At 46.7% G+C, this 25560-nt stretch overlaps 1 protein-coding gene across 5 annotated transcripts in view; it reads right to left on the reverse strand.

Moving 5' to 3' along the window:
- Nucleotides 1-21150, reverse strand: part of ZBTB44 (zinc finger and BTB domain containing 44) — an 81378-nt gene extending 60228 nt beyond the window's left edge. For 3 of the 5 annotated variants that reach the window (XM_075603356.1, XM_075603359.1, XM_075603361.1), the window contains exon 1: nt 20756-21150. The gene's annotated coding sequence lies outside the window, so the exon portion shown is untranslated. Of the gene's footprint in view, nt 1-9638; nt 9765-20755 lie in introns of all 5 variants that reach the window. The other 2 variants (XM_075603357.1, XM_075603362.1) reach the window with 2 other exon arrangements.
- Nucleotides 21151-25560: the final 4410 nt, after the last annotated feature.

Raw genomic sequence — 25560 nt, forward strand, 5'->3', positions numbered from 1 at the left:
CAGCATGTTTTATTATGGTTAAGGTTCATCGATGACATCCTTATCTTTTGGGGTGGGTCCCCTCAGGACATTCATCGAGAACCTTAACCATAATTCTTTAAACATCAAGCTTACGAGTATCATTAGCCAGGAGGCTTTAGAATTCCTTGATCTTAGAATTCTCATTGGTGAGGATGGGAGTATTGAAACAGACATACACCGTAAAAAAAACTGCCACCAATTCAATCCTCCATGCATCTAGTGCACATCCGGACCACCAGATTAAGGGAGTGGGGGAATTTCTGAGGCTCAAAAAGAATTGTTCTGAGGACCTCACTTTAAAAGTCGAGCTAATGAAATTATGTTGCGTTTTCATGATCGCGGCTACAGTAACTCTGTTAAAGAGGGGCAGAAATATAAGCAAGGCAAGATCACGAGCCAATCTTCTGGTCCATGGAGTGGAGGACAAAAGTAATTTGGATAAGATCAGTGTGACAGGATGAATGAACGTCACCAGCTATATGCCTGGCAGACGTATGTGTAGGTATGCAGTGCAGCAGTGACGAGGTTAATTTTCAGCTGGGAAGCTCCTGATAATTAGAGTGGTCCCAGCTGCATAATCAAGGTGTTTTAAACCCCCCAGGCTGTACACACATGGAAGCTAGCTGGTCAAGAGATAGGACTGAAATGCTGAAGTAAGATTACTGCTATAAGGTCTGTTTTCAAAGTACATGTTTGATGAACTGTCTGTGTCCTGCATGCTGAAGAGAAGCTGTTTTGCTCTTTGTATGCTGAAAATAAGCTATTTTGTTTTTGTGTGCTGTATTTTTTAAGGCTCAATAAATAAGCCTTATCAAGAGAACCCGCGTGTGTGGTTGCATGTACCCTGCAATCAATCAGGTTTATTGCTACTTATGACAGAAACTGGACACCTTACAGACAAACCATACAAAAACACTGGAAACATCTTAATGGCTGATCATGAGTTGTGCCAGATCCTGGGACCATCTGTAAACATGGTGAGTCCCAGAGCACCCAATTCACTGGATAAGATTGTACGTAGCCACTATACCATCAGCAGTCCACCCAACTTCCTTTCCAGAGAGGCACTTAAGGGTTTCTCTACTTTAGACCTTGCTGAGCGTACCAATATACATGTTAAATACTACAGAGTTTTTTTACATTTGATAATTATAACATCAATGGTACACATTCATCACGGAGTAATTAGCTTGGACTTTCAATGCAGTGTTATGCTGCCTCAGCTAGTTCACCTATGGACAGTTTACCCTACTCCAGTTTATGTTTCTTGAGGATTACAATTGCTTAACTTACTTTGAGTGTGTCATCAGGACCTGGTTTGTCCGTCCCCTGGTTTAGGTTGTACTTATGTAGGACCAGCTATTGTAGTTGTTTAGCTCTAGGACCATTTATATGAGACCGATCGGTCAGATTGGTGAGGGGTTTATTTCAAACCCCATCACAATATTGTCATTAGAGTACGTGATCACTCCTACTTCACTCAGCGATAGGTTACTCTATATTATTAAAGCCATTTGTCTCTTTATATTAACATTTTGGAGGTACAAGAGATTGTTTTCATTAGTTTATATGTGACGTGTTACTTAATAAATTTGTATTTTGTATATTCGAGTGCTATTTGGGGGGGGGAGAGGGAGAGGGAGAGAGAGAGAGAGGGAGAGAGAGAGAGAGAGAGAGAGAGAGAGAGAGAGAGAGAGATACAGTGCTCGACAAATGCGGTCGCCCGCTCGCCAGGGGCGGCTGCATTGAACCCCCTGGCAACTAGGTATTTTCGGTGGGGTGCTACGGCAGCATTTTCCTCCTCCGACTACTCCAAACTTCACTTAAAATTGCTGCCACGCTACGACGTCACGTGGGAAGGAGGCAGCGCGCGCTGCACGAGCAGTGTGAGGGCCCCCCCTTCTTTGCCTCATCCTATTGGAGCGGGTCGCAGTCCGACAATTGCAACTAAGAGTGTTGCGGGTGCCGGGAAACGAGGCTGCGCACTGTGATGGCGTGTGCTCGGCGGTGCTATCCCAGGAGGCTGTGGTGTGCCGGGCCCCGATCAGGTACCGGAGAAGGGGGGGGGGGGACACGCACACACACTCCATCCCCTGCAGATCTGGGGCCGCTATTCCGGGAGGCTGTGGGGACTGGAGCAGGTACCGGGGGAAGGGGGGGGGGGCGCACACACACTCCGTCCCCTGCAGATCTGGGGCCGCTATTCCGGCCCGGCTGCAGTGCGCCGGGCCCGAGCAGGTACACACACACACTACCAACTACAGAGCCGGGGCGGGAGGCTGCGGTGGACCGAACCCGGCGCCACCAGCGCCATGTCGGGCTGCCGGGTCCCAGATCTATTCCCCCCCCTGCAGCAGGCGCCTCGCTCCGCTCTTGCTGCGGTCTCCCGTTTAGGCCCCGCGAGGCGGGCGATGTGCAGGAGAGGTGAACGGTGATGCAAGGGGGGAGTGAACCGAGGTAAGGGGGGGGTGAACGGAGGTAAGGGGGGGGGTGAACGGAGGTAAGGGGGGGGAAGATGAACGGAGGTAAGGGGGGGGAGGTGAACAGAGATGCAAGGGGGATACAGGCTGGACTGGGGAGAGAGCAGAGAGAGAGACAGGCTGGAGTGAGGAGAGAACAGAGAGAGAGAGACAGGCTGGAGTGGGGAGAGGACTGAAAGAGAGACGGGGGGAGGAGAGAGACAGGCGGGGGGGGGGGGGGTAAATGCTCCTACCCAGTCACCCACCCAAGGTCAAGTCACCCACCAACCCAGTCAAGGGTCACTCAGTCAGTCCCCCAATGTCACCCACCCACCCAGTCAGTCAGTCACCCACCCAGTCAGTCAGTCACCCACCCAGTCAGTCACCCATTCACCCACCCAGTCAGTCACCCACCCAGTCAGTCACCCACCCAGTCAGTCACCCATTCACCCATCCAGTCAGTCACCCATCCGATCAGTCACCCATTCACCCACCCAGTCACCCACCCACCCAGTCAGTCACCCACCCAGTCAGTCAGTCACCCAGTCAGTCAGTCACCCACCCAGTCAGTCAGTCACCCACCCAGTCAGTCAGTCACCCAGCCAGTCAGTCAGTCACCCAGCCAGTCAGTCAGTCACCCAGCCAGTCAGTCAGCCAGTCACCCAGTCAGTCAGTCACCCAGTCAGTCAGTCACCCAGTCAGTCAGTCAGTCAATCACCCAGTCAGTCAATCACCCAGTCAGTAACCCACCCAGTCAGTCACCCACCCAGTCAGTCACCCAGTCAGCCACCCAGTCACCCAGTCACCCACCCACCCACCCAGTCAGTCACCCAAGTCACCCACCCAAGGTCAAGTCACCCACCCAGTCAGTCACCCACCCACCCAGTCAGTCAAGTCAGTCACACACCAACCCAGTCAGTCACACACCCAGTCACCCAGTCACCCACCCAGTCAGTCACCCAGCCAGTCAGTCAGTCACCCAGCCAGTCAGTCAGTCACCCAGCCAGTCAGTCAGTCACCCAGCCAGTCAGTCAGCCAGTCACCCAGTCAGTCAGTCACCCAGTCAGTCAGTCACCCAGTCAGTCAGTCAATCACCCAGTCAGTCAATCACCCAGTCAGTAACCCACCCAGTCAGTCACCCACCCAGTCAGTCACCCAGTCAGCCAGCCAGTCACCCAGTCACCCACCCACCCACCCAGTCAGTCACCCAAGTCACCCACCCAAGGTCAAGTCACCCACCCAGTCAGTCACCCACCCACCCAGTCAAGTCAGTCACACACCAACCCAGTCAGTCACACACCCAGTCACCCAGTCACCCACCCAGTCAGTCACCCACCCAGTCAGTCAGTCACCCAGCCAGTCAGTCAGTCACCCAGCCAGTCAGTCAGTCACCCAGCCAGTCAGTCAGTCACCCAGCCAGTCAGTCAGTCACCCAGCCAGTCAGTCAGCCAGTCACCCAGTCACCCACCCAGTCAGTCACCCACCCAGTCAGTCAGTCACCCACCCAGTCAGTCACCCACCGACCCAGACTAGTCACACACTGAATTCTTATTTGAAATGTAGCCTGGAGGCTGGGGGTATCGCTGCTCCGCTGTTTCCAGTTTCGGGGTGGACGGCCCCTCCAAGTATCACAGTACCAGAGGATTTGCCTGGACACTTGGGACCGAGTTCCCACCACGAACAGATAAGACAAAACAAATGGTTATTACTGTTGCTAAAAGACTGCTGTATCTAGTGACCCTAAATGAGAGAGCATTGTTTTAAGCTGGGGAACCAGGTTAGTTGGCCAGCAGCTGTTAGAGAGACTTATTCTGATGTGTAGTTAGATCCCTGAAAGGGATAGGATTTTGTTTATATGATTTTGGTTTTATTTCTTAAAAATAACAGTGTGGGAAAAATAACAGTGTGGGTTTTATTTCTTAAAAATAACAGTGTGTGAAATGTGTGAACTGCTGAATGAAAGTATCTGAGTACCTCTAATCTACACTTGTTAAAGCTGCAGTACCTTACTTGGATGAAAATAAAGCAGGCAGAAGCCTGAGTTAAGCAGCATAATACTTTGCATGATCCTGGTTTTTGTATAAATAACCCTAGAAGACTGTGTCGGGAAGAACCCAGACAGACGTCTACAAAAGAGGGGCGTTTGTCACATATGGTGGAGAATGTGGGTCGACACTAAAAAGTCTGTGGGTTTGCAAATAAATGCGGGGGTTTAAAGTGGCCGCCCAGCTGAACTAAAGTACAGATGCTATGAGTGAAGTCTGTCCCACTGTGTATATCAGTTGTGTTTCTAGCATACACAGAGAATGTGCGAGGTGTGGATGCAATAGCACCCTGAACCCAAACAGAAAACCAAAATGTTTTGCTGGAAAAAAAAAAAAAAATTGCATCTAGCAAGTGCTGTTTGTAAAGCTAATGCCTTTTGCTGAAGTGAGTGAATTTGCAGCTAGCAAGTGCTGTATGCAAGTTGCTGAAGTGAGTGAAATTGCAGCTAGCAAATTGTCCCTGCCGGGTTTCTAAAATGGCCGACGTGAAATGTTTGTTTTGTAATGCACGTAATCATGAAAAACAGTGTCCCTTCAGGCCATACAATGATGATGACGACTCGTATGTGGCCCCGGGAAGAGAGCCGTACCTACAGATGAATTTAGTATGCTGGGCCTGTCGTGAAGTAGGTCACATGGAAGATGTGTGCCCCAAAATTTTCAAAGACAAACAGCTGCAAAAGCAAGCAACGCCCTGTGAGTGCAAGCAAGATGTGGAAGCTGATACCAGTGAGTGTGTTCCCAGACCACTGATATCTCTGGAGCTAATAAAGCAAAAAGAAAGAAGAAGAAAAAGAAAACTGTTCCTCAAGTCACAGGGGAAGTGACCGAGCCACTTGAACCTGCGCTGTCAGGACATGCGTCAGAAAGGCACCGAGATGTGCTGCAGACCGGAGTGACCGGCAGAATTGTCACGGGAACAGTGGCAAAGGAAAAGGAGGAGAAAAGGGAAGCTGAATCCTTGAACCAGGATAAAGAGGCTTTGTTTTCTGCACTCCAAGCTGCCCGTCATGATTATGAAGTCCTGCGGCAGGGATTGATGAAGGAGCGAGAATGTTGGAAGAAGGAACAAGAATCTAACAATAAGGTGCGAGAATGTTGGAACAAGGAGCGAGAAGCGAACGCCGAGTTACAGAGGTGTATACTTCCAGCTTTACAAGAGCACGAGGCTTTGAAGAAAACAGAGTCTCTGTTACAGAGTGAGCTGGAAGAGGTGACGACTAGTCTGAAAAAGGCCAACACCGTAATTGCCACCATGGAGGAAAAACAGATTAAGTCTGACAAATCGATTGCTATCCTAAAACAGAAATACGGGAAGGCTCTGCAAGAGGTTCACGCGCTCAGCACAGAGGTGCAAACCTCACGCCTGGAGGGCCACGGTCTGAACACAGAGCTGGGAATATTGAAAGAAACCTATGAGAATGCCCTGAGTAATTTAGAGACTGTAAAGAGAGAGAATGTAATTCTGAAACAGAAAAATTCAGACTTGACTGACCAGATCATTGAAGGTGATAAGAAGCTTCACCAAGCAGGAAAAGTGGAGAAGCAATTGATCCAGGAAAAGCTAGAAATACAGGAAGAGCTGCAGAAGCAGATGGCTGAGCGCGAGATACAGTGCGCCGAAAGGGAGGAGGTGTCCGTCCGTCAGGTGGTCTGCCTGACATTGCGCTATGAAAGCGAGATGGCCAATATCCACAAGCAGCTGGACCACACGGCAAATGAGGTGGCCCGGCTGCTGCTGGAGCTGAACAAGACCCGAGAGGAGCGAGCACCTGCAGCTGCAGGTCAAAAATAGAAAAAATGAAACAGAGTTAAACTTTGCTCTGAAACAAATGACAGACATGGAGTCGCAACTCAACTCCAAAGAAGTTGAATTAGCAGCCGCACTGAGTGGAAAAAGAAATAAAGGACAGCAACAAAGACGCTACCAGGACATGGGAGAAGCTGCTAAAGTGGTTCACTCGGGCTATCAATCCTACCTCCTAACCAAGCAAGCTGTACGTTCCTATACACTTAAAGTCAATGCCCTCACTGATGACAAAGAGGAAGGAGAAAGAATTGACTTTGATTGTGCTGCTGTTATTCCAGAAACAGATAGGCACCCTCCTGAGAATATTCTCCCTGATCTGGGATTCAAAAATCCAGATCCTCAATTTCATTTACGTTGTCCAGAAGATTATAAAACTAGTGAACGCACCCAGGCCAACACAGAAGATGTTTTAGCCAAGTGAGTGGCAGTTCCTGAAAACACAAACTTGTTGACAGATCCTGATGACGTTGTTAATATGGACTACGTTTGTACAGAGGCAACTAGGTCTCCAAAACCCAAAGGCCTGGTAATGGCCCCAAAAGGGAAATCAAAGATTGAAAAGAAAAAGCAACGAAGGACAACACGGCGCCTGAATAGATCCAGATCTCGCCACTCTGGACCACACTGTGGAGCCAAGGAGAATCCGGTCCGAGGGTCTCGTCAGTGGCTGAAGAAACAGTCCAGTCATTTGCAGGCTGCAGCGGGTGTTGAAATAAAGTCAGAGGATGTAATGGACTGGAAGTCAAGAAAAAAAAAAAAAGGAAAAATGTTTGGGAACTGACCGATTTTTATGTTATACGAGTGGACTATGTCACTACTACAGTACAGACATACCCCGCATTAACGTACGCAATGGGACCGGAGCATGTATGTAAAGCGAAAATGTACTTAAAGTGAAGCACTACCTTTTTTCCACGTATTGAGGCATGTACTGTACTGCAATCGTCATATACGTGCTTAACTGATGTAAATAACGCATTTGTAACAGGCTCTATAGTCTCCTCACTTGTTAACAGCTTCAGTACAGGTATTGCTGTTCAGGACGTGCTGACAGGCGCATGCGTGAGCTGCTGTTTACCTATTGGGCGATATGTACTTACTCGCGAGTGTACTTAAAGTGAGTGTCCTTAAACCGGGGTATGCCTGTACATGCTATACTATGCCTTTAGAAAAGCATTTTTGTAAATATTGCAATGTTGTATTATTATTTTTTTCTCTTCATTGAAAATGTAGGTAAAACTACAAATTAATATACAGGGTTGATGGCCCTTAAGATTACAAGGCTGTAGTATAAGGGGGAAAAAAAATAGTGGTAGCTTACAATATAGAAAAAAAAATGCCCTTTTCGGTTGGTAAATATATAATGAGGTTTTAGAGTATAAAAACCCAGGGAGGTAATATAAATTATCTGGTTTTGTGAATATATTTAGCATATCCTGGGTTGTAAGAATGTGTGCTAGACACTTATTTTTCAAAATAGTTCCCTAATAGAGAGCAACAAAATATGTTTGCCAAGTATAATCTCTTATGACGAAACCTATTGTCCATAATTGCCGTGGAAAAAGTTCATATTCGTGTCATTTGAATACTTAATATTGTACTGAGGAGTTAGCTCAAGTATTTCAGGTAGGACGCTCACCCCAGTGAGGTCCATGGCCGCTCACCCCAGTAGGTGTGAGCTGGGGAGGGGGATATGTGACATAGTCCAAAGATGTTAGGCAGCTTTCTGCCCCATTTTAGGTCAGAAAGTGCAGGAATAGTTAAAAATGATCCGTTCCACAGCTTCACATTAACTCAGGCAGCTGGATGGAAAATCCAGACCACAGATTACAATGTGTCTAGTTCTCCCTCACCTGCTCTTCTAATCACATGCACAGGTATTTAGAGCAGAGAAGTTTTGCATTTCACTCTCTCTCCTTAGAGCCTGGAGGCTGGGGGTATCGCTGCGCCCCTGTTTCCAGTTTCGGGGTGGACGGCCCCTCCAAGTATCACAGTACTTACTTGGATGAAAATAAAGCAGGCAGAAGCCTGAGTTAAGCAGCATAATACTTTGCATGATCCTGGCTTTTGTATAAATAACCTTAGAAGACTGTGTCGGGAAGAACCCAGACAGACGTCAGCGCTACAAAAGAGGGGCGTTTGTCACAGCATATATACACACACACACACACACACACACACACACACCGTGTTAGCCGAGCGTAATAATCAAAAACTAATAGACAATACCGTTCAGTTGGAGACATGGAACAGTGGGAGAGCTCATGGGAGGAGAGATAGATTTGGGTGTCATCAGAATAAAGATGTTCCTGAAAGCCAAAACATTATATTAGTTCCCCAAGAGAAGAGGTGTAGAGTGAAAAGAGCAGAGGGCCACGAACAGAGCCTTGTGGGACTCCAACAGAAAGAGTGAGTGAAGAGGAAGAGACACCAGCGATGGAAACACTGAAAGAGCGGTTGGATACCGTAGGTAGGATGTGAGCCAGGAGAAGGCTTCGTCACGGAGGCCAATGGATTGGAGAATATTTTGGACAAAGGGGTGACTGACAGTGTCAAAAGCAGCAGAGAAATCCAGGAGAATTAGTATGGAGAAATTACCATTAGATTTAGCTGTATGAAATACAGATTTTACTTTAAAGCATCAATATGCATAAGATAAAAAGCAACTATCTTGGAGACGGGCAAATGCTCTCTTCTTAAACAATTACGCTTCTATTAAAAGTTTAAATTATTTAGCAGGTTGCTCCCTTATTAGAAGTGAAAGGAAACAAAATTATTGATGACGTTCTGCAAGATAACAGACTAAACTATCGCAGCAATCCCGCAACTTTGACCCTCACTTATTTTCTCTTTTTTTACAGGGTGTTTGTTGGTCCTGAACCACGTTCTTTTCAGCTCTGGGGATCGCCCCAGTTCCCGAGAAGTTACCGGTATTGCTTCCTGGTGATGTAAAAGCTATAATGTTCCCACTGGCTTTGGGATACGCGAAATTTCAATTTTTTTTTGTTTTCCCCGTCTGGAGGGGCAGAGACGCCGGCAATTTCACTGCGCAGCATATAATGCAGGTTCATCAGTTTCCATGCCGAAGAAGAAAACGGAGCTGCTGCTTTAAAGCAACACACCAGCATGCTTTCATACTGTAGCTCCACGTTAAAGCAGCATTATCAGCTGCTCATTTGTTTTTGTTTTTATTATATACCTTCCCCTCCCTTTGTTTAAACATACCTGACCTGGGGGGTCCCCTGGTAAAAAGATTGTAAAAAACTTGGTAAAGCATTTGTTATCACATTTAAAAATACTTACTATACAATTGTCTGATTTTGTTTTTTCAAGTTGTCAGCCAACTTCTGGAATAGCCAGTCCTTGGTTCCCATTTGTCCTCTGGCCTTTTAACATTCTTCTTTACTTTTTTTCAATAATATGAAGTGACTGCATAAAATAATTTAAAGCAGCATTACCCCCAGACACCTATATGTTTTAACTAATAAAATGATAATATCTTGCACACCAAGCATGTCCTGCTTCTTTTTTTTTTTTAATAATGTTTTTCTTGTATTAAAGCTGCAGTTCAGTCTTTTTTTTTTTTTTTTACATTTATTTTTTTACTTCAATAGTTTCATGTGTGCAATCTCTAATTACCTAAAGAACTGTATAGCTGCAGCTCAATTCGTTTTCCATGTATTGATAGGTCGAAATTTGGTGACATATTAAAAACTGGCATTTGTTTATAATCTGCTTGACTGGCAGTGGAAGCTCATGAATATTCATGAGCAATCCTGAACTGACAAGTGCTAGAGGGAGGGCAGGGCTGACAAAGGGGTGTGCCAGGGCTTGTGACAGGACATGAAGGGGCAGTGCCTTAGCAAATGGCTGTTAAAATAGAATACAAGAAAATTGGTCTTTCAAAGTTGTTTTTTTAAAAACAGAAAATGCTAAAAGTATTTTTTCTTACTACAGAACTGATTTAATAAAAAAACAAACATGCAGGATATTGACTGAACTGCAGCTTTAAAGGAGCAACTCCCCTAAGGACCATTTATTTTTTAATATCTCGTGACGCAGGGAGTCCCCAGAGCTGAAATTAACACGGTTCAGCTCTGGAGACCCGCTGCTTCAAATCTATTTAAAAAATACATAAATGGTCCCTGGGAGTTGATCTTTAAAAAAAAACATGATTTTCTGCATCTCTAGCTTCAGCGGTCATTGTAACCGTTGGACTGCAATGGTTATGGTCAAATTCATTTTAAAGAAGCAATCCAAGCTGTTTTTTCAGTTCGGGGGACCCCCTGCTTCCAGAAATATTTGCCTCCGAATGGGGTGCTGGTATTTCTGCATTTCCGCTTCTTCGCCACATGGGCCAATAGAATGTCGCACTGGGTGATGTCACGGCTTCCTATTGGCCCGCAGGCCCAGGAGCTTTGAAAAGAAGCCATATAGTGAACCCTGGAGTGACTACCGGCACCCCCTGAAATGAATAGGTTCAGCTCCAGAGACTGCATCAATCCTGGGTTTAATAAAAAAAAAAAAAAAGCTTGGATTGCCTCCTTAACCTCCAGGACACTAAATATTTCAAACACATATCGCCTGAACAAAAGCATTTCATTTTAAAAATAAAAGCAGCATTGAAAAAGGGCAAGATGCGATCTATTGTTGCTTTAAAGATTATTATTCTCATCAATGTTTTTACAACTTGTTGGACAGACTGCTAACCTAAGGCCCGGGCCATAGAGGTGTGGGGAGAGCGGAGGCGCGCTAACGCTGAGGCTCGCCTGCTTCAGTCAGTGCGATTGCACGGACTTGCAGGCGAGCCAGCGTGCGCGAGGGGAGCCGGGGGGAGGTGGTTGGAGGCGGGGCAGTGACGTCGCTGGGCCAATCGCCCGCGACGCACTGACGTCAATGTCACGGCGCCGTGATGTTGACGCTGCTGTGCTTGGAGGTTTTCAGCCGACAGCGCTCTGAAAAACAGCTTGGCGCTCGGCTGAAACCTCCAACTCGTCAGCACGCCTGCGGACGCTCGCGTGAGCCCCCTCTCAAGGCATCCTCATTGAGGATGCAGGGGCTCAGCGCGGAGCGTCCGCACGCCTCAGCACGGCCTGTCCGTCTATGGACGCAGCCTAATGTGCTAAGTAGATCAGACAAAACAGTGCTTGTGATATAAATACATTCATGGACCTATTTTGCATCCAAGCACTACATATCATTGCAACTGTACAACATACGTAAAGCAGCAGTTAATTGACTGTTAATCAACTCGTAACCATCTAAAATTCTTTCTAAGAAAAAAATTAAATTATTTGGATTAGGCTGCAGAATAATCAACATAGAAGACCCAGCAACAAGCTACAATAAACTATATTTAGGAAATTACACAATATAAGTGAAGGGTTCATGGCATATGCAGGTTATAAAGAAAGGCATTGACGGTCTGCAAATGGGCTATCAAAAAATATGGAGGCAAGTGAAAGCTTAGAGCAGCAAAACGTGATTAAAAAAAAAAACTAATATCTAATATTAAATAATACTGTCTGCATTTTTTAAACTCATAATGTCATGTTTAATTTTATTTATTTTTTTAAATGTACTTATCATCCTTTGGTTGCTAAAGCCACCATTTAGAAAGTCACATCCACTTCCTCTTTTGAAATAGGCTGTGACACACATCTTTTTGAGCTCTACCCTTTGGCAACAAAGTATCATAAACAGATCGGTTGCTGTGTTCCAAACAGCAGACTGGATAGTGATCTGAAAGTTGTAACAATAATGTGTTACACTTAAGCTGCGCTTATAGTGTCGGTGACAGCGACACGACAAAACAAATGCATTGCCGCCGTCGCGTGCCCTTACAGTAAGCGCGACGAATTGGTCGCGATTGCTGTATGACATCACTATTTGATTTTCCAGTGACCGTCGCATCGCCGTCACCGGCACTATAAGGCTGCGGTCCCAGTAAGCACTGTGGCACGCGCGCCCGGCAGGGGGGGGGTGTTGCGTGCACAGCGCTGACCGCGATCTGCAGTCCTCCAGGGAGAGAGCGATTGCGACGGGTGGGAGCGTGGTGGGAGTTTTGCGGAGCGTGGTCATGACCTCACGCGGCTGGTTCGCCCTCATTGGGTGTGCCGTCTAATTTCATTGAGTTTAAAAACCCTGGCAGTACGGCGCGGCTGCACCTTCAGCGGGAAGTTGCGTACTGGGCCCAGCCCCATTGAGGGGCGGTGCTTATATGCACAGCGCACGCCGAGGTGCGCTGTAGCAGTTACTAGGACCGCAGCCTAAGCATAGCCTTAGGCTTTGTCCATAATGAAAGCGAGCGACAGTGCTACTTGTCTGGCGCAAGCTTTCCTCTCCAGCAATGTGCGGACTGTAGGTTTTGGAAAGCGAGCGAGGTGGTGGTCATGCATGAAAACATGCCTTGTTAAAAAGAATTCTAAAGTGTGATGCATTGAAATAAGCAGTGTACACTACAAAAAAAAAAAAAAACTAACAATTATATACAAGTAATGGACAATACATCAGAAATTTCTCTCCATAAATTATCATTGATATTTCTGTCATGGTATGAAATAAAGGTTCACTTTGTAAACCTCAGAAATTCAATTTTCAATAGTTGAGTTGAAGAAAGAACAACTCAACTGCAACAAAAAATATGAACAGTATCCAGGCAGAATAACTTACTAAATTTTCCTTGGCTATTAGCCGTTCACATGACTAGGCTGTCTCGCTACAATAGTAAACGAGTTTGTCTCCTCTGCTTTTGGTAGCCTTGTATCTCACATGCTTAGTATGGCCATGCGCTTTGGATTACACGTTTGTTAGTAGCGCGAGCTATGTAGCTCACTCCGTATCTTGCACTATGGACAAGGCCTAAGTAATACAATACTACATATCAGCTTCAGCACAAAGTTAGAAGGCGGCCATTTTATTAGGCACACAGTTCAGATTGCCTGCTTAGGTAAGAATGTACATTGTCACATGCTTTACATATATAAAGAAGAAAAAAGTGAGTAAATTAGTATTGCTGCTTTAAGGATACAGACACACAAATGCCTAGGATGGCCCAGATGTCTTTAATTGAACAAAAACCATCACTTCACTCTACTTTACTTACGCAAAAGGTAATTTCAGATAAAAAGATCATGGTATGCATCTGGTTGATTCACTGTGTGAACGCCATGATTATCAATCGTTAATGGCCATTAATGCTCTATTGCACTTTAGTTAACACTACCCTAGGTTTCTCGTATACTCTTAAAGGGACAGTCCCACAAAAGACCAAAGTGAACTAATGTTAGTGTCAAGTTTATCAGGTTATTGCAGTTGACTTGAATAATTTTTACATTTCAATTGTTTCCATAGTAACCAAATTCTTCAGAGGGCTTTTACTGGTAAGCATGAACACCTCAGTGGCAGACGAAACATAAAAAAAGCTGTGTGTGCTGTGCACGCGCATAGTAAGTGAAACTTCTTTGACTTTTGTCACAGAAATTGTATTTGTGTTGGTGATGTTTTAATTAAAAATCAAAATACAATTTCAGTGACAAAACGCAAATAAATTTGACTTAGAATGCGCGTGCTCGGCACACATCCCCTGTATTAGCTATTTGCACTAAGTGTGAATTCCTTGTGTGTATGTGTGTCAGTCAGTGTGTGTGTATGTGTGTCAGTCAGTGTGTGTGTATGTGTGTGTGTGTATGTCAGTCAGTGTGTGTGTGTATGTGTGTCAGTCAGTGTGTATGTGTATCTGTGTCAGTCAGTGTGTATGTGTAAGCCAGTGTGTGTGTGTATATGTGTCAGTCAGTGTGTGTATGTGTGTCAGTCAGTGTGTATTTGTGTCAGTCAGTGTGTATGTATAAGTCAGTGTGTGGGGGAGGTGTGGGTGGGTCAGAGTGTGTGGTGGGGTGTGGGTGGGTCAGTCAGTGTGCGGGGAGGTGTGGGTGGGTGGGTCAGTCAGTCAGTGTGCCTTGGGTCAGTCAGTCAGTGTGCGGGGAGGTGTGGGTGGGTGGGTGGGTCAGTCAGTGTGCGGGGAGGTGTGGGTGTGCGGGGAGGTGTGGGTGTGTGGGGAGGTGTGGGTGGGTGGGTGAGTCAGTGTGTGGGGAGGTGTGGGTGGGTGGGTCAGTCAGTGTGTGGGGAGGTGTGGGTGGGTGGGTGGGTCAGTCAGTGTGTGGGGAGGTGTGGGTGGGTGGGTCAGTCAGTGTGTGGGGAGGTGTGGGTGGGTGGGTGGGTCAGTCAGTGTGTGGGGAGGTGTGGGTGTGTGGGGAGGTGTGGGTGTGTCAGTGTGTGGGGAGGTGTGGGTGTGTGGGGAGGTGTGGGTGTGTCAGTGTGTGGGGAGGTGTGGGTGTGTCAGTGTGTGGGGAGGTGTGGGTGGGTGGGTCAGTCAGTGTGTGGGTGGGTGGGTGGGTCAGTGTGTGGGGAGGTGTGGGTGGGTCAGTCGGTGTGTGGGGAGGTGTGGGTGGGTCAGTCGGTGTGTGGGGAGGTGTGGGTGGGTCAGTCGGTGTGTGGGGAGGTGTGGGTGGGTCAGTCGGTGTGTGGGGAGGTGTGGGTGGGTCAGTCGGTGTGTGGGGAGGTGTGGGTGGGTCAGTCGGTGTGTGGGGAGGTGTGGGTGGGTCAGTCGGTGTGTGGGGAGGTGTGGGTGGGTCAGTCGGTGTGGGGAGGTGTGGGTGGGTCAGTCGGTGTGGGGAGGTGTGGGTGGGTCAGTCGGTGTGTGGGGAGGTGTGGGTGGGTCAGTCGGTGTGTGGGGAGGTGTGGGTGGGTCAGTCGGTGTGTGGGGAGGTGTGGGTGGGTCAGTCGGTGTGTGGGGAGGTGTGGGTGGGTCAGTCGGTGTGTGGGGAGGTGTGGGTGGGTCAGTCGGTGTGTGGGGAGGTGTGGGTGGGTCAGTCGGTGTGTGGGGAGGTGTGGGTGGGTCAGTCGGTGTGTGGGGAGGTGTGGGTGGGTCAGTCGGTGTGTGGGGAGGTGTGGGTGGGTCAGTCGGTGTGTGGGGAGGTGTGGGTGGGTCAGTCGGTGTGTGGGGAGGTGTGGGTGGGTCAGTCGGTGTGTGGGGAGGTGTGGGTGGGTCAGTCGGTGTGTGGGGAGGTGTGGGTGGGTCAGTCGGTGTGTGGGGAGGTGTGGGTGGGTCAGTCGGTGTGTGGGGAGGTGTGGGTGGGTCAGTCGGTGTGGGTGGGTCAGTCAGTGGCTGGGGAGGTGTGGGTGGGTCAGTCAGTGTGTGGGGAGGTGTGGGTGGGTCAGTCAGTGTGTGGGGAGGTGTGGGTGGGTCAGTCAGTGTGTGGGGAGGTGTGGGTGGGTCAGTCAGTGTGTGGGGAGGTGTGGGTGGGTCAGTCAGTGTGTGGGGAGGTGTGGGTGGGTCAGTCAGTGTGTGGGGAGGTGTGGGTGGGTCAGTCAGTGTGTGGGGAGGTGTGGGTGGGTCAGTCAGTGTGTGTGTGTCAGTGTGTGTGTGTGTGGGGGTGTGTGGGGGTGTGTGGGGGGGGGCAGGGCAGTCAGTGTGTGTGTGTGTGTGTCCTGCTGCAGCCAGGGGCGGGGTGTAAAATTGCGCACCACTTCTCCCCCTCCCCTTCTGCGCCCCCCCCTTCACATATCCTGCGCACCCCCCCCTTCACAAATCCTGCGCACCCCACCCCCGCCACAAATTCTGCGCACACCCTTCCCCCCCCCCCCCCGCGCCGCCCGGGTCACCCTTTCTTCCAGGAGCCGGCGCCGAGCCCGTGCCGCGCGTGTGTTGCGCCGTATGTCACCGCTTCCTGCGAGCGCAGGGGGCCCGCGAACGCGTGTGGGGGGAACGACGCCGCTGCCAGCCGCTTCTGTGCATGTGTGGCGTCCGTCAGCGGCGCCATCACAACTGCGCATGCGCGGCATGGCAGTGGCCGTTAGGAGCGGCGGCTATTGCCGCCGCATATGTCACGGTGTGTGGGGTGGGGCGCTCGGGGGGGGGCGCGGCGGCGATTAGGAGCAGTGGCGACAGCAACATGTGACAGGGGCGGTGTGAGCGGAGTGGTGTCCATTACGTGACGTCACTTCCGTTTCACATTTCGCCGCACATCATCCAGTTTTATCCCATCAGAGGTGCCACTAAAGAAGTTTCACTTCAATAATAATAATAATAATAATAATAATAATAATAAATGTAACTTTGCATCTGATTGAATCCCTCTCAGGAAAGCAATAACATTGACAAGTTTAGTATTTTTGCCTAAGTTCATTCACTCTTCCATTGAAGTCTTGCAACATGCGTGGAACTATTCCATTCTGATATGTAAGAAACTTGTTTACCAGAGGGTTTCTGATGATGCAGTGCTAATTGCTACAGCAATATTCCAGCTACAACCCCTCCAAATCACCTAAGCACAAACTAAGTTCTGCCAGCTTTTCATGATGCAGCAAACCTGTCACAGCAAAATACATGATGATTGATACATCCTATTTAAAGGTGCGATTCCACATAGTTGGCCAGTTGACTTTCTTAGAGGCCTCTGAATGGGGAAATGTTTGTCAATCAAGCGTTTTTGATACCCTTATCCCTCTCATTCCTTATAAAAAGAGTCAATAAAAAGTTGTGGGTTGGGGGTCTCTAGCTTTACAAGCACTTGCTGAACACACAATGATATCACACAATAAGGGAGCGAGTAGCCAGAGGAAATCAAACCCCTCCCCAATAAAAGTTTTTTGGTCAAATATGTATCAATTACCCTGATGAGACACCTTAAACATGTCACTGGAATTAGTTGTATTTGGTCCTAGAAGGGATTGCACTTTTACTGGCAGCTATCTCTGTGACGGTGAGGGGGTAACCAGGCTCACTAATAAAGGTCAAGCCCTCTTGGTTGCCCCAGAGTCACGTGGTGGGGTCCTAGAGTGTCAGCTTTTGGACCTGGCTGTCGTGTATGTACTACTATGCCTTGTATGAAAAATATGCGACAATAAATCATTTTTGTGTTTTTGCCTTTCCAGGAGTACCAGCAAGCAGAGATTGCGAGGCTATGAGTTTCTTGGTGGGTTTGATGGAGAAAGTCTTTACAGATTGTGGCTATGTAGCGGGGGTCCCGAGTTACCGGATACCCCAAAGATGTACCCAGGAATCAGATTCTCGGCTACATTGAAGCTCAATGCTCTGGTCAAACTCCTACCCTGAAAAGTTCTTGCAGCCCACCGCCAGGAGTCCCTGCTTCAGCACAGACCAGAGAGGTAAAAAGGGGCATATGGATTTGTGTATCCCGGGTATAGTCAGGGGTCCCTGGTTTAGGGGGAGTCCCACATGGTATGTCCCAAACCCAGTATAGGGGTTCGGGGTATCTCCAACTATGTATAAGGTTGCGAAAGTAAAATTATTTTTCTGTAAAATTGAAGCAACCCTGAAAATGAACCTAAGCATTATTTGAAGCAACTTGTGTTAAAATTCTTATAGGAAGGTCTAGAAGCTCTGAAAATGAACGTGCACGTCTTTTAAGTAGATCCTAGGGGATGAGGGACTTAGAAGAATGTTTAATGATTTTTATTAACATGGTGTATAGCAGTGTATATGTATATGCCCGGTATATGAACTGGGGAATTTCCAAGCCCCTGGTTCCGAGACACCAAATGGCCACCAAGCTTGATGCCACTGTGTCTGGTCGGGTCCCGGACTTAAAAGACTCAGAGATGCCAAGGTGTTAAGGCGGGCGGAGTACCGGAGTTACACTCAAGTGCCCACGTCCTGACATGAATAAGGGCTATCCAGCAACCATTTGCCCAGCCCCAGACTCTGGAGCCTGGCACAATGGAGGGTTCAATATGCTAAGTGGCAGAGGTGCCAGGTTGGCACATGCCCCGTAGCAGAATTGAAATCAGTGCCCGCTCGGCTTCAGAGTACCAGCAAATCTGTGATAGCCTGGTAGGAAAATTCCCACGCACTGATTGGCAGTAGCGTTTTGTGAATGGGACTGAAAATCCTTTAAGAAACCTAGCAGCCAATCAGGTCGAGAGATTCTAAGTGCCAAGACAGCAGCGGCAGATTTGAATTAACCAAAAAATGCCCTGAGAGAAATAGACGGCTTCAGAAATTTCAAGGCGAGAAATTTTGTAAGTCCCACTTTTGGGGCCAAGTTCTCAGAATAGAACATAGCGGTCACGGCTGGAAATACACGCCGAAAAGAGTACCAGGACGTTTGGTACTATCTCCCGGTGGCGTCTAGAAATGCATGCCGAGTTGAGTTCCAGGACTTTTGCGGGTACATCCCGGTCAACCAAAGACTTTGTTATAAGGACTATCTGTTAAAAATCATGGTTATCCTAATCTTTAGCGTCAGAAATTACCATGGAAACCGTTGCAAGGCTCTGGGGACAGCTAAAAAATGTTTTTATCTCACTGTCACTTTATATTTAAACTACTTATATATCCTGTACGGAGCATATAGTAATTAAAAAACTAAAAGTCAGTCAATCAACTTTAAATGCAGAATGTTAACAGTAACCAACTCCTTCCTGATATGTATTGCTCTGTTATCATTACCACAGCTCATCACTGATGCAAACATGGGAAAAGATTACAGCAAAATACCTCGATATACTGACTTTAAGATGCAAGTTTCAAGTGACTCCTAAAAGTAATTTAAGACCAACACATCTGTTAACACTAATGCAATACTTAAAGCAACTCCACTAAAACCAATGTAACACATGCAATATTTCTTTAAAACGCGTGTTATTTCTCAACTCCCAAATTAACAAGGTTAGTAACAGCGGCTACTGTTTCAGTTACAAATCCCACTCACAATTGCTTGTTAAAATGTAATATTTTTGAGTTAACTTATATTTACAGAATTTGTGTTTTGAGCGTGAAAATATAAAATCTTCAAGTTGCTCAAATGATAAACTGAACTGTGCCCCCTCAGATTAGTTTTATTTCAAAATATTTTACCAGGAAAGAGAGAGGCATTTTGAATATGCATTTCACTTTCAATGTATTAAGTCACATTTATCTATTTTGCTGGATCCACATCAGTTAGCAAATTGAGGACAGTCTGCAGGAGAAATTGCACAATGTAGGATATCACATTTTGCATATAAGGCAATCATTTTTTCTAGCTACTTCCTGCCTCAAAAACATTTTTAGGAAAGTATAAGGTGACAAATCCTCTCTAGTTCATTAACTTCATTAACTAAGCAACCTTATTAATACAATTTCTACTTTTGACAGATGTAAACGGGGAAAACAAATACTACTGTGCACCAAGTTGCGATTTTCAGAAATTTGGTGCATCGACACGGAGGGTTCTTCGTTAAACTGCGATAATGCTGGTCGGGCCACTATCGCATGGAAATTTCCACTGGATAGCAATGGGAGTTTCCGTGTGATAACGCCCCGATCTACACCATCGCATTTTAATGAATAACCCTCTATGTATCAAGACAGTCAAATTCCATTTTTATGTCTGAGGCTTAGAGGTATTTTGAACAAGGTATATTGAACTTTTCCCGCCCATGTATGCTACATGGATTGGCTGCTGGAGGAATTATGTAACATTTTAATTGTGTGTTTTGGACAGTCATGCCCTATTCATTTCTATTTGTCAAATTCATTGACTAAATAAATATCTATGTTAAACATAAGACACTTGATCTACAAGTTTCTTTAATTTGATGCACTGGACAGCACAATTACTTTGTTGTGTAAAGAGTGATTCCCTTTGAGGTATGTGTATGCCTCATCCTCGGTCACAAGCTGAAATACTGTATTTGATTGAAAGAACACTATTAAAAGGAACATGAGATATTCAAAACAGAACTGCAATGCATAATTATAACACATTGTACATAATCTAAGGAAGTTATGGCTGACCCCTCAAGAGCCAAATATAGGCCTTGGGACTACATTGCTAAGACCAGCGTCTGTCAGCCCTTTTAGGAACCGTGGAACCCCTTAAAATGTATTGAGCACAGATACTTGTCCTGTCTATATAAAATATGATTGCTGTAGTAGGGCATACATTATCTAAGTAAACTAACAGCTCTGCATATTATACATAATTAATAAAACTATAGTGTAGCATGTCACAAACTTTTCAGTGATTAATTCCTAACAATTGCAAGATCTTGAAGAATACAATAACCACTATTACCAAACGGTACCCCAGGGAAACCATCGTAACCTTCAACCTTGAAACCCACTAGTCTAGACACACTCCCCCCTACCACAAGCCCCTGTGACACTGACACAGTGGCACCCTGTGTGGCTCTGCCCTATTGCAATGCTTTGATGTTGCCCTATAAGTTAACGTGATGATAATACTGAGCTTGAGCCCACCCCCCTAATAAAGACTCTTTGCACCTGGACGGCGGAACACATGAAGGGGAGGGGGCACGCATTTAACCCCTCCCACCCCTACAAAGAGCCTCTCCAGAGACCAGGCGGGAAATATGGCCCAGTTCAGCTCCTCCACACACGGGCAACTTCTCACCTGCCAGATGTGGTCCCGTGCGGCCTACAGCACGGCCAGCGGCCTGTGTGCGAGTGACAAGCGGCCCCCACACTTCCGTGCGCGGCGGGCGGGCGGCGGGGAACAATGCGAGCCTCGGGCGGCAGTCCCCGAACCCCGCTTTCTAGTTACCCCTCCAACGCCAGGCCGCGGGGTGCGCTCTAGCGTCTCAGTGTTGCGAACTAATTTTTTTGTTCTGTCTCTTCCCCCCGCCCCCGTCTGCTGCCGGGCAGTTGGTGCGCGCCGTCTCCGGCGGCCTCTGCCTGCATGTACCTGGGCGGCCGTGCGCACAGGCCCAGGCGCTCGGAATCTTCCACTTCTTTCAGTAGTGGGGGGCGAAGGGGAGTAGAACGCATCAGTTTGTTTGTGTCCCACAATGCAATGCGGGTGGAGGGGACAGCTGTGTGACGCAGTAGAGGGCGGGACTGTCTGGCTCTACTGCCGTTGCCTGGATACAGAATGGAGTATCTTACTCCCGTTAGTATAATACAATGTATATCAGCCATTTCCTTCAGTCTAACTGCAGGGTTCCCCATGGAAAATAAACCGTGCTGTGATTTTGTGTGTAGTTGATGGTAGAAAGAAAAAAAGGCATTTTAGAATACCATGATTTCTGAACACTCACGGTAGCACTGTGCAGTTACATGCAATTGTACATGAACTATTTGGGTATTTGTTTGGGTGGCTTCCAACAAGTTGAATAATGTTCCTAGATAAACTGATTGGTCACTTTCAGTTGGATCATATAACTTGTGTTCTTTCTGGTGGGGAAACTAAGAGAAACACTGGTATAATATTGCAAGTGTCTTAATACTTAGGGGAAAATATGTACTTAACACATTTTTACTTAAATATTATTGTAGCGCACTTTCCCTCACCCCCTGGGAGATGTGTGTCTGTGTGTCTGTGCAATACCTGTGGTGTACAGGAGATCTGAGCCTCCGCCGCTGGCAACCTGGAGTGCACCTGTACGGGATTCTACTGTGTGGAATACACACTGGTTATAATATAACCGTTTACTATATACATAACATATACTGTATACAGTACCAACTCCACCACCTTGGCCATGCACGGCCGTACCTCCAATACTTTGTTCCTCTCCCTGGAGTCACAGTCCCCAAAATACTGAGGCACCCAACCACCCTGATGTCCCCAAAGTGTGGTACAGCGCTGCCCACTAAAGTGTTGGTTGGGGCATGTGATTGGATGAGGTACCTGCCGGGTGATTCCACACCTGGGCGCCCTGATGTCACGTCACAGATGGGATCCACGAATCCGGAGTAGATAACCGCGAAGCCTCCACCTACGTTGGGTGGGTCCCGTGTGTGTGTGTCCCAGACCACCTGAGGACAGGATGCAGCCGCGTCCTGTCTGCGTCCCTCACTCTAATACTACAGGGGCAGTGTCCCTATTATGGGCCTGTCCCTGCAGAAACCACAATCTGAGGGGAATTGGGGCCTAATAGGCAGTATCTGGCCTAGTGCAGGTGCCACTGACACCTGCACACACAACCCTTCCGTGTGCCACCTCCGACTGGCGTGGTCTGCAACACGCCAAATGTGTCAATCGCCTGCTTCTGAGAATGCTGTAGCCCTATTGGTCGATTCGTGCCATGTGCCTCTGCCCCTAAGCATTATGGGGGCTGTAGTTCCCGCGGAGCCCTCTGCTGTAATGGCTGCCTTATTCTGCGCATGCATGCGTCTTCTAATGGCCGCCGCAACTGGAACTATCCCGCGCTTGCGCGATCACACTGCGCACACTTTAAACATTACGGCGCCCTTTACCAGGAGCCTCTGACGAGCCCGTCACCAGGTCACTCCACCATAATGCTGCCTGCTGTAGCGGAGGTAAGGGGTTACTATATACAGGCATACCCTGCATTAACGTACGCAATGGGACCGGAGCATGTATGTAAAGCGAAAATGTACTTAAAGTGAAGCAGTCCCTTTTTCCCACTTATCGATGCATGTATTGTACTGTAATCGTCATATACATGCATAACTGATGTAAATAACGCATTTGTAACAGGCTCTATAGTCTCCCCGCTTGCGCACAGCTTCAGTACAGGTAGGGAGCCGGTATTGCTGTTCAGGACGTGCTGACAGGCGTATGCGCGAGCTGCCGTTTGCCTATTGGGCGACATGTCCTTACTCGCGAGTGTACTTAAAGTGAGTGTCCTTAAACCGGGAGTATGCCTGTAATATATACAATTGTAGCACATGCTTTCTCCCCCACCTCCTCTTGGAGATTTAGTCATGGCTATTGCTAGGTGTAGTGCTAGTTACCTGTTTGGCACAGGAGAGCTGAGGTACCCGCAATGGTGTGGGGAAGACAGGCAGACTTTCAGGAATTCCTCCGGTACTACTTCTTGGTGACAGCGCCTCCAGGCATAGGGGGCTTCAGCAAGGCTGAAGGCGGTCCGCGCTTTGACAGTCCTTAATCACAATACTCCCTCCACACAGACTGCCGCGGAGCCCGAAGTATAAATGAGCATGATCTTTATTATAGCAGCCACTGCGATGTTGTTACAGTGAATGCTTTCGTTGATAAGGTAGATCCCTGGCTTCTGGATGGTACTAGCCTGCTGGTAATTGTGAGGCCTCTCTGGATTGAATTAGTGCCTCAGCCCATGAGGGACTGAGCACAGGTCTCTCCCAGCCGGGAGGAGAGCTCAGAGCTCCTACCCCATGAAGGGATCATTTGGAACCCCAATCACAAGACGGAAGGACCCACCCCTAAGGGGCTGAACTTCATACTATAATTTAGGCACTTCCTTCCTGTAGCTCTAAGAGGGAGGGTCCAGCACGTGCACCACCACTCATGTCACTCAGGAAGTTGGCATGAGGAGGGGAAAACCCCCATATGACAGCCTCTCACTGTCTGTGGCTTGCAAGAACTTACATGACAGGGTAGGTAGAGAGATAGCTCACGAAGAATACGGATACAGTTGATCAATTTTGTATTATGTTTTGTTAAAACACTTGGAGCCAGATACACCAAACTCTGTGACAGGGCAAATAACGTTTGGTTATCTAAAATAGTAATTGCGTTATTTTCCCTGAGTTGAACTTAAGATATGCTTAATGTCAGGTTAAATTAGCACTACCTTGTGTTGGGTTTGAGTAACAAGGCAGTCCTATTTTACTAGTCTAAAATGACTTGTATACCTCCCCAAACGTGGACATGTATCTGTACACAAAACGCAATGCACTTGAGATACCTGAGAAATATGCGGATTGGGATATGCAAATTATATTACAATTATTTAAATTGGTATATTTTCTGGTATCTCAGGATGTTTTTATTGTGTGCACAGTTCTCGCTTCACATATTGTGTACTGCTGTGTTGGGGGAGGTATAAAAGTCCATTGGGACTCTAGTAAAACAGCATCACTTACCCCTTCTAGCAAAACCCACACCTCAGGGTTTGGAGGGGAATAACAGCACCATGCAAGACCTAATTAAGATATGAAATGTAAAAAGAAAAAATCTGACCTGCAACAAATTCTTAATGTATATTATAAAGTACATACAGTAAATAACATTAATGATAGGAAATAAACTGAGGTGCTACAACAAACAAACAAGTATTTTGTCATTTAGTGAGATACGGGGGTGTAAGGAAATGTGCACTTCATTTTCTTTATTGTTGAATGAGACATACATACATACCCATATTCAATTTAAAAAAAATGCACGAGTAACTCATATCAAGTAGCAATCACGTGCACGTGGCAAAGCTGATCACCAAAACGGTTAAAGAGAATAAATGAAACAAGGAAGGTCCCCTCAACACTCAAAGTTAAAAAAAAAAAAAGGGGGGGGCAATGTAATACAAAAATACTAATACATGAAAAAGCAGGTGATGTTTCAGGCACCAAATGCCCTTCATCCAACAACTTGTTGCCTTTTTGTAGTTGAGTGCTGAGGGGGGATATAAATACATACACACACATAAATCATTTTTGGAGTGTGGTAGCATTTTGGATGGATTGGAGTGGGGATAGGCAGACAAGGGGAATGCCAACTAGAACATGGTTGCAGAAGTCACGGTGGCTATAATGCATCATACCTTAAATATATTTAAATGTATAATGTTTGCATCAAGTAACACTGCCTTTTGTTTATTACAATCACTCCCAAACACATACAGTATGCTGAAGAAAAGACTGGTCAAAATAAGGTGTACGATACTGTACCTTTTAATCATTGACACACGGCCCCTCATCAATTTGCTTTAAAGCAATGTTCTTTGGCTCAGCTCCGTAGAAATGAATGAGACTAATATCTTCTCCAGCATTAGTATGGTGGCTTTGTAGTATTGTGAATAGGGGGTTTAGACCCATATCTACTAAGCCGTGCTACTTAATACGACACCTCGTGCCAGACGATGTCTTATGGCCCATTCAAGTTACATAGTAGATTAAACTAAATGTTAGTGCAAGCACAAAAGGAGAAACATCCTCGTAATGGAGCACACATCAATAATGATAAATGAAAAAGTATATAAAAAATAACTTTCCTTACATAATTTTTTTTTTTTTTTTAAGGAATAGATGCGCCAATTATTAATTCCTTATTAGAAGTCCAATAGCTAGAGGGTGAATAGCAATACTGCCACACAAAAAAAAACTAGAAACAAACAACCGACACACAAGTGAAACATAAATGGATTAAAAAGCCACTCCTGCTAATGAAAGAGTTTGTTTAAGGGTATGACATCTCTGATAGCAGAACCTAACAGAGTTTGGGACCAGGTGATTTTTATACCTGTACCACCCCTA

This window comes from Ascaphus truei, chromosome 6 (genome assembly GCF_040206685.1).
Source record: "Ascaphus truei isolate aAscTru1 chromosome 6, aAscTru1.hap1, whole genome shotgun sequence".
NCBI lineage: Eukaryota > Metazoa > Chordata > Amphibia > Anura > Ascaphidae > Ascaphus > Ascaphus truei.